Source organism: Bos grunniens, chromosome 16, assembly GCF_055505025.1.
Source record: "Bos grunniens cultivar Pamir isolate PY7600 chromosome 16, Bosgru_T2T1.0, whole genome shotgun sequence".
Taxonomy (NCBI): domain Eukaryota; kingdom Metazoa; phylum Chordata; class Mammalia; order Artiodactyla; family Bovidae; genus Bos; species Bos grunniens.
This window is the reverse complement of record NC_141180.1, coordinates 29,331,819-29,341,688: the sequence shown is the minus strand read 5'-3', so window position 1 is coordinate 29,341,688 and position 9,870 is coordinate 29,331,819. Positions and strand designations below refer to the sequence as shown.

General features: G+C 44.5%; 2 pseudogenes across 1 annotated transcript; both read left to right on the top strand.

The window, feature by feature from the left end:
- The first annotated feature begins 1,071 nt into the window (after positions 1–1,071).
- LOC147356439 (multiple coagulation factor deficiency protein 2 homolog pseudogene) lies at positions 1,072–2,996 on the top strand (annotated as a pseudogene). Its single transcript, XR_015143268.1, has one exon. The product of XR_015143268.1 is annotated as a multiple coagulation factor deficiency protein 2 homolog pseudogene (transcript).
- A 4,839-nt stretch (positions 2,997–7,835) lies between these two features.
- On the top strand, positions 7,836–8,880 carry LOC147356438 (dehydrodolichyl diphosphate synthase complex subunit NUS1 pseudogene; annotated as a pseudogene).
- The last annotated feature ends 990 nt before the right edge of the window (positions 8,881–9,870 follow it).

The following is a 9,870-nucleotide window of genomic DNA, read 5'->3' as shown; positions in this document are numbered from 1 at the left end:
ACCTCAGGCCTATCATGTCTTTGTGTCTCAGTTCCCTACCAATAGAATGGGAATGTTTGTCTAGTGCAGGGGGTCAGCCAACTTTTTCTGTGAAAGGCCAGTGAATACTACTGTGAGCTTGGTAGGTCATTTTATCATTGTGACAACTCTGTTGTTGTAGCTCAAAAGCAACCATGGACAAAATGTACACAAATGAGGGTGGAAGTGTTCTGAAAAACCTTTATAGTGGACACTGACTTTTGAATTTCATATAATATTTACATGTCATGAAACATTATTCTTTTTTCAATTTTTTTGAATCATTTAAAAATGTTCAGTTCAGTCACTCAGTCGTGTCCGACTCTTTGCAACCCCATGGGTTGCAGCACGCCAGGCTTCCCTGTCCATCACCAACTCCCGGCACTCACTCAAACTCATGTCCATCGAGTCACTGATGCCATCCAACCATCTCATCCTCTGTCGTCCCCTTCTCCTCCCATCTTCAATCTTTCCCAGCATCAGGGTCTTTTCCAATAAGTCAGTTCTTTGCATCAGGTGGCCAAAGGATTGGAGTTTCAGCTTCAGCATCAGTCCTTCCAATGAATATCCAGGACTGATTTCCTTTAGGATTGACTGCCCAAGGCCTCCTTGCTGCCCAAGGGACTCTCAAGAGTCTTCTCCAACACCACAGTTCAAAAGCATCAATTCTTCCATGCTCAGCTTTCTTTATGGTCCAGCTCTAACATCCATACATGACTACTGCAAAAGTGATAGCTTTGACTAGATGGACCTTGTTGGCAAAGTAATGCTTCTGCTTTTTAATATGCTGTCTAGGTTTGTCATAACTTTTCTTCCAAGGAGCAAGCTCTTTTAATTAAATGGCTGCAGTCACCACCTGCAGTGATTTGAGAGCCCAAAAGAATAAAGTTTGTCACTGTTTAAAAAACATAGAAATAATTTTTAGCTTTCAGGATGCAGGAAAAAAAACAGGCAGTGAAAAGATATGACCCAGGGCTGAAATTTGTAAACTTTTGGACTAGATCATCTCAGAGAGCCCTTCCAATATAATATTTTACAATTTAAAAAATTGAGGGAGGAAAAACGTACCGAAGACGGGAGCTGGCGAGGCTCATGCTGGAGGGCTTCGCGTCTGGGGAAAAACTGGTGGCAGCTGGTGGCAGCGAGGGTACCGGTGACCATGAGATCTCTGCGACTGCTCAGAATCCCCTTCCTGTGTGGCTTGCTCTGGGCCTTTTGTGCCCCAGGTGCCAGGGCCGAGGAGCCCGGGGCCAGCTCTTCCCATCACGGCAGCATGGGCCTGGATAAGAACACAGTGCATGACCAAGAGCATATCATGGAGCATCTCGAAGGTGTCATCAACAAACCAGAGGCGGAGATGTCCCCACAAGAGCTGCAGCTCCATTATTTCAAAATGCATGATTATGATGGCAATAATCTGCTTGACGGCCTAGAACTCTCCACGGCCATCACTCATGTTCACAAGGAGGAGGAAAGTGAGCAGGCACCAAAGAACGAAGATGAGCTGATCAACTTAATAGATGGTGTTTTGAGAGACGATGACAAGAACAATGATGGATACATCGACTATGCCGAATTTGCAAAATCCCTGCAGTAGACCCGATGTGGCCATCTCCCAGTTAAATGCAAATCTGACCCATTATAATGTGATCAGACACTTTCCGTAATGCAAAATAACTCATTTCCAAAATACTGCTTTGGTATTTTGGTAAAAACCTGTAGCAACTTGTTACACTGGGGTGAGAAAGAGAAATCAAGAGAAATAAAAAAGCAGAGGAATGGGACCTACTGTAGTCCCCAAGTACTGTTAAATATCTTATTGGACAAGGGCTTGATAAAAAAAATCCTTTTAAGAATATTGGATGATCACAGCTGAGTACTCAGGAACTTGGATGGAGAATGCTGCTAGGCTCTTGGTTTTAATTCATGCTACCTGAAAAGTAAGACAAGCTTTTGCTAACTGGACACACTTTTCAGTAACTGAAGGAATGAGATGAATGCCAAATGTTTCCCCTGGGGCTGTCCTGTCTCTTCAGAGGAACGTGGTCAGTATTCTGTAAAGTTCCCCTGGCCTAAATGATTACTTGTTCTGGTCAAGGGAGTATTTATTAGGCTATTCAAAGCCACAGATCAGAAGAATGTCAAATTGTTGAGCTAGCCAGAGTCTAAGATTCTGTATCTCCTGGGACTTTGGGAACACCACACCACTGACCTAAGTGATTCACCTTTTTCAGTTTTTCAATATTTCATAATAGTACTGCCACATCCTTACACCATCTTTTATGTCTTCTTCAACCAAGGAGAGACCTCAATTCTAAAAGTGTTCTCTACTTCTCATCATTAGCAAACATTTTAGCTTTCTAGGTATTTGTATTTAACTCTTGTTTCTAGGGTTTTGTTTTTGCAGTTTAGAAACTCTTAAGAATGTAAGGACTTTATCCCTTCTGCTTGATACAGCAGAGGTGAGCTACCAGCCAGTCTAGCCTAAGTGAAAAGTGGAAAGATTCTTCACCAAGCACGGTGATTAACCTGATACACATGAGATCTAGAAGGAATGTTGTTTAAATTACCTCTTCTGCCTGAATACGTGAATTCTTTCAGATCAGCGAAAAAGAAGCCTAAAAACTCTTAAAAGTGTGAATCTCAATTGTAACTGAAAATCAGAAGTGGCTGCAGATTATAAGTTGGTTTATGGAATGTGATGGATATGCTGTGATAGGAAACCTGAAATGATGGTTGAATGGGTTAAAAAAAAACTGCATAAAATTTGCTGTAAGATATATAGACTTATTTTCTGTACTAAAGTATTCTTATAAGAAAAATAAGTATTTGTAAAAATGGTTTCCTGTGTCAAGTATTTGTGCAATCAGAGCTGAATTGTAAACTATTCTTGTAATAACTGGTTATTTTGAAAGATTTATATAATGAATTCTGGATATATGACCAATAAAACTGATGAAATGCAAAAAAAAAAAAAATTGAGTAAACTGTAGTTCCTTTTCATTTCTTTTTCTTGAAGGATGATGCAGGACATGTGTGTTTTGTGTGATATGAGGAACATCAGAAGATATTTTGTCCCCAAAAAGATGCCTGCCAACTTCACAGTGCTGTGCTGTGCTAAGCTGCTTCAGTCGTGTCTGATTCTTTGCGACCCCATGGACTCTAGCCCACCAGGCTTCTCCGTCCATGGGATTCTCCAGGCAAGAGTACTGGAGTGTGTTGGGGTCAGCCTCAAATACTAGCAGTTCTACTTCTAGAACTGCACTGGCCAAAACTGTCCAAGATACAAATCGAACCGAGTACTTGAAATGTGGCTAGTTCAAATTGAGATGTCTTATTAGCATAATATGCTTACCAGATTCTGAAGACTTAGAATTTAAACTATCTCATTAGTATTATATATTGTGATTATAAGTTTTTAAAATATTTTTGATATATTGAATTAAATATATTAATTCACTCTGTGCCTTTTTATTTATAAAATGTAGCTTCTAGAAAATTTAACAAATTATATTTCTACCAAACCGCACTGTTCCAGAAGGTTACCAGATCCATGGATTTGATTTGGTGGCACTAGTGGTAAACATCCAAGTGGAAGATCCAAGGGATCTTCCCAACCCAGGGATCGAACCCAGGTCTTCCTCACTGCAGGCAGACACTTTACCATCTGAGTCACCAGGGAAGCCCCAGTGGTAAAGAGCCTGTCTGCCAATGCAGGAGACATAAGAGAGACAGATTCTATTCCTGGGTTGGGAAGATGCCCTGGAGAAGGAAATGGCAACCCACTCCAGTATTCTTGCCTGAAGAATTCCATGGACAGAGGAGCCTGGTGGGTTACAGTCCATGGGGTCGCAAAGAGTCACACACGACTTAAATGACTGAGCACACATTCAAATGCAATATTCTTGCATTTGCAATAATACATTTAAATTTATCATCATTGTGTGTGTCTAGAAATGGAAAGTGGGGAGTCGAGATATGATGAGAAGTTTCTCCTCACTCATCAGCTTTTTAAAGTCCTGACTCTAACATTAGTCTTGAAATTCACGTGACAATCTTCTTTAAGGAACAAGCACTCATCTGAGGCTTCCTAGGTGGTGCTAGTGGTAAAGAACCTGCCTGCCAATTCAGGAGATGTAAGAGACATGGGTTTGATCCCTGGGTTGGGAAGATCCCCTGGAGGAGGGCATGTCAACCCACCCCAGTATTCTTGCCTGGAGAGTCCCCTGCACAGAGGAGCCTGGAGGGCTATAGAGCATGGGGTCACAAAGAGTCACAACTAAAGCAACCTAGCACACACACACTCATCTGGAGGTCAGGATAAGTGGGTCTCAGCATAGCCTGTACCTCACTAGATAAAGGGTAAGGCATTTCACTAAGTTTCCTCAGCAACAATATGAGGATAAAAATGATCCTGCATACCTCACAGAGCAAGGAATGTGTGTGAGTTTGTGAGCTCTACAATGTCCCAACAGTGTTCAGAAAGCAAGTAGCAATGACAAATAGCCGCCTCTAGCTTCCCACTGACTAGCAGGCTATACTCTTCCTGCAATGGCAGTGTAGCTGCTGCTGTTCTAAAATCTCCGCACCCTGATTGGCAGTTACAGAGCAAGGACCCGCCCTTCCCTCAGTGAGCTAATCCAAGCCTTCCAACTTTAGTTGTCCCAAGTCACATTTGCTGACTTATTAAACCAGACCTGTCAGTTCCAACCCCTGGAGGAGGAAATGGCAACCCACTCCAGTATTCTTGCCTGGAGAATCCCATGGATAGAGGAGCCTGGCAGGCCACAGTCCATGGGGTTGCAAAAGAGTCAGACATGACTTAGGTACTAAACAACAACAATTTCAAGGATTCCTAGAGGAGTTAAACCCACAGGCCTCCCCCAGTTGAAAAACAGTCACCATTCCTTGCAGTGGTAGGCTTTCCTGGTGGCTCAGATGGTAAAGACTTTGTCTGCAATGCAGGAGACCTGGGTTTGATCCCTGGGTCAGGAAGATCCCTGGGAGAAGGGAATGGCAACCCACTCCAGTATTCTTGCCTGGAGAATCCTATGGACAGAAGAGCCTGGCAGACTACAGTCCATGGGGTCACAAATAATCGGACACAAAATTCTGAAAGAGATGGAAATACCAGACCACCTGACCTGCCTCTTGAGAAATCTGTATGCAGGTCAGGAAGCAACAGTTAGAACTGGACATGGAGCAACAGACTGGTTCCAAATAGGAAAAGAAGTATGTCAAGGCTGTATATTGTCACCCTGCTTATTTAACTTATACTCAGAGTACATCATGAGAAACGCTGGAAGAAGCACAAGCTGGAATCAAGATTGCCGGGAGAAATAGCAATAACCTCAGATATGCAGATGACACCACCCTTATGGCAGAAAGTGAAGAGGAACTAAAAAGCTTCTTGATGAAAGTGAAAGTGGAGAGTGAAAAAGTTGGTTTAAAGCTCAACATTCAGAAAATGAAGATCATGGCATCTGGTCCCATCACTTCATGGGAAATAGATGGGGAAACAGTGGAAACAGTGTCAGACTTTATTTTTTGGGGCTCCAAAATCACTGCAGATGGTGACTGCAGCCATGAAATTAAAAGACACTTACTCCTTGGAAGGAAAGTTATGACCAACCTAGATAGCATACTCAAAAGCAGAGACATTACTTTGCCAACAAAGGTTTGTCTAGTCAAGGCTATGGTTTTTCCTGTGGTCATGTATGGATGTGAGAGTTGGACTGTGAAGAAGGCTGAGCGCCGAAGAAGAATTGATGCTTTTGAACTGTGGTGTTGGAGAAGACTCTTGAGAGTCCCTTGGACTGCAAGGAGATCCAACCAGTCCATCCTAAAGGAGATCAGCCCTGGGATTTCTTTGGAAGGAATGATGCTAAAGCTGAAACTCCAGTACTTTGGCCACCTCACGCGAAGAGTTGACTCACTGGAAAAGACTCTGATGCTGGGAGGGATTGGGGGCAGGAGGAGAAGGGGACGACAGAGGATGAGATGGCTGGATGGCATCACTGACTCCATGGACGTGAGTCTGAGTGAACTCCGGGAGTTGGTGATGGACAGGGAGGCCTGGTGTACTGCGATTCATGGGGTCGCAGAGAGTTGGACACGACTGAGCGACTGAACTGAACTGAAGCAACTAACATACTTGCAATGGTAATTAAATAGGCGATGCTCATTCCTGCTCAGGACTTTTTCCTTACTGTCTCTTCATCTTTTTTCTTTTTGGCCCTGCAGGGATCTTAGTTCCCAGACCTTTAATGGAATACATGCCTGATGCAGTGGAAGCACAGAATCCTAACCACTGGAAAAGGCAAGTGTTAATTGCTCAGTCATGTCCGACTCTTTGTGACCCTATGGACTGTAGCCCGCCACAGGCTCTTCAGTCCATGGGATTCTCCAGGCAAGAATACTGGAGTGGGTTGCCATTCCCTTCTCCAGGGGAATCTTCCCGACTCAGGAATCCAACCCAGGTCTCATGCATTGCAGGCAGATTCCTTACCACTTGAGCCACCAGGGAAGCCCATTGGACTGACAGGGAAGTCTCTACATGTTCTTCATGTCTATCTCCCTGATTAGATTGTATGCTTCAAAAGGGCAGGAGCTCTTCTCCATAGAAATTTACAGTTGGAAGAGATCTTAGTACTGATCTGCTCCAGCCTCTCACCTCATATCTGAATCCCCTTTATGACATCTCTGGCAACTTCTGCCTAGGTCTCTCTCTCTTTTTAAATTCATTTTTGGCTGCCCTGGGTCTTCGTTGCTGTTTGCAGGCTTTCTCTAGTTGAGGCGAGCAGGTGCTACTCTTCCTTGTGGTGCTCAGACTTCTCATTGCGGTGCTTCTCTTGTTGTGGAGCACAGACCCTAGAGCACTCGGGCCTCAGTAGTTACAGTATGTGGGCTCAGTAGCTATGGCGCAGGGGCTTAGTTGCTCCACAGCACGTGGAATCTTCCCAGAGCAGGGATCCAACCTGTGTCCTCTGCATTGACAGGCAGATTCTTATCCACTGTGCCACCAGGGAAAGTCCCCTGATTAGGTCTCTTGAGGATCTCCAGTTCCAGTTTCTCTTCTTACCTAAGGAAGTCTGGCTCAGTGTAGGAATATAAGAAGATGCTATATACAACGTTGCTGAATTCATGCTACTTCTCCCTTAAGACTGAGTCAGTACTCAGTCGCTGGCTCAGTGTGGGATGCAAAAGAGGGAGAACACTGAGGAACGAACAACTTTTTGGCTAAAAATGTCGAAGAATGTTTCTAGCAAGCTTTTGCCCAGGCTGTAATCGTGGGTTGTGATTCAGCTCTTGCCTAATGTTATTAAGGTAAGTGAATTACAAAACGTATACCCCCAAATCTCTTTTTTTTCTTGTTTAGTAAAGACTAGAGCCAGTAATCATTTGAGATGACATCCATCCAGAGGGCTAGGTGGACATCTTACCCATATAGCTAACATCTGGAAGGAGCTTTGCAGCTTACAAAGCCCTTTCCAATACTTCGCTCATTAAAGCTGTTTGGCAGAGTCAGCATTATCCTGTTAGTAACTTTATAAAGGAGGGACTTCCCTGAGGTCCAGTGGTTAAGAATCCGTGCTGCAGGAATCTGCAGGAATTCTAACCTTAGTCGGGGAACTAAGATCCCACATGCCGCCTGGCGTGGCCAAAAGAAAAATAAAGTCCCAGAGAATCTGGGAATTCTAAGTATAAAGAAGGAAACTGGGACTCAAATTAACTCCCTAGTGTGGCAGAACCGGTGTGCAAACTCAGGTCTGCAGACCCGGGTCTGCACGGTTCAATCACTATGATGATGGAGGGAGATGGCGGAGATTGGGGTGGGGGAGTTGAGGGTGGGGAGCGAAGTGAGGTACTGACAGAAAGAGGTTGAGGGTGCGTGGAAAGTGTAAAGAACGGGTTTGAGGGCAGGGGGCGGGAAACGCTGGGCGACTCTGGATAGGAAGCTGGCTCGCCGCGGGTGTGGGAGCGGGCGGACGCCAGGGAGCCACGAGAGCGTGATCGGGCTGTAGGAGCTGCTGCTGTGGGTGGCTGCACGCCCGGTCGGCCTGCACCTCATCTCAAGCTCACCTCCGGGCTCCGCTTGCGGTTAGGCACCTAGAACTGGATCAGGCGTAGCCGCTGCCGCGCCGCCTCCGCCACGGTTCTAGCGCCGCTCGGTTCCCAGCTCCCGGCTGCCGGCGGGAACCGCCTTGACCACCGGCCTCGGCTCAGGAGACCGGCCCGGCCGGCTCACCTGCGGTTGCAGTAGCGCGAGGACTGCAGTTCCTTGGAGAAGCTGCCTGTGTACTTGAGCCTGGTGATCACCGAGGAGGAGCAGGAGCCCAGCTTCTCCGACATCGCAAGCTTGGTGGTGCGGTCTGGCGTGGGCATCTATTTCCTCAGCGTCTACGACCACCAGGGGATTGTCAAAAGAAATAATTCCAGGTTGAGGGATGAAATTTAAAACAACATCAGGAACATCTGGACTGACTTAGATAGTTCCAAATACTCACCAGAATTTGTAAAGTCATGACAAAGATTGCCATTCGTCAGCGAAAGTGCTGTCCCCAGAAGATGGAAAAGCAGATATTGTGAGAACTGCTCAAGAGTTTGGCCAGTTAGTAGTTCAGCAGCAAAAGAAATCCACAGATATGGATGCAGATATGTTAGACCATTTAGTTTGAATGATGTCCCTGATCCTGATTTAGTGTTGAAGTTTGGTCTGAGGACAGCACACTAGGCTTTCTGCACTAGCATATCAGGGTGATGGAGCTTGTCTCTTTGCCTTCCTACCTAAACATCAGTTATGAGGACTTTTTCTCTGCCCTCCGTCAATATGCAGCCTGTGAACAGCATCTGGGAAAGTAGTGAGCCTTGGTTGTGTAATTTGATTTTTCAGGCTTTCAGAGAAAAGGACTCAGGTGGCTTTGATGTGGACAAAGCACCTTTGAAACTCTGCACACACCAAGTTTGTTATTCTCATAATTAATCAACAAACACACACACAAAAATAGTGTCTCACGTGAAAGTAAGAGCACGTGTGAGTGAGTACCGGGGATGTGTGCGTGCATGCTGTATGGAAACAAACTCACAATTAGGACAAATATTGGAGAAGAAAACGTGTGGATTTTCACCTTTGAGCAACAAGCAATGTTTTAGGAGCTGAAATTTCATATTTAAGGCTTCAGCTCCAGCTACTTCCTTGTTTCTGTGGGTCAGGAAAGAGATGATTAAGCTGTTTCCTTGTTGTTTGGGAGGGAGGGGAATAATTTTTGTTCAGTCTTTCCTGGTGGCCAAACTTTAATTTTTAAGAATACTATAGAAGATAAACAGAGGAAGGAGCACTTCCAAACCCATTCTATGAGGCCACCATCACCCTGATACCAAAACCAAAGACAACACTAAAAAAGAAAACTACAAGCCAATATCACTGATGAACATAGATGTAAAAATCCTCAACAAAATTCTAGCAAACAGAATTCAACAACACATTAAAAAGTTCATACACCATGATCAAGTTGGGTTTATTCCAGGGATGCAAGGATTCTTCAGTATTTGCAAATCAATCAATGTGATACACCATATTAACAAATTGAAAGAGAAAAACCATGCAATAATCTCAATAGATGCAGAAAAAGCCTTTGACAAAGTTCAGCACCTATTAAAACTCTTCCGAAAATGGGCATAGAAGGAACCTGTCTCAACATAGTAAAGGCCATATATGATAAGCCCATAGAAAATATTATTCTCAATGGTGGAAAACCTGAAAGCATTACCCTAAGATCAGGAACAAGACAAGGGTGTCCACTCTCACCACTATTATTCAACATAGGTTTGGAAGTCCTTGCTACAGCATTC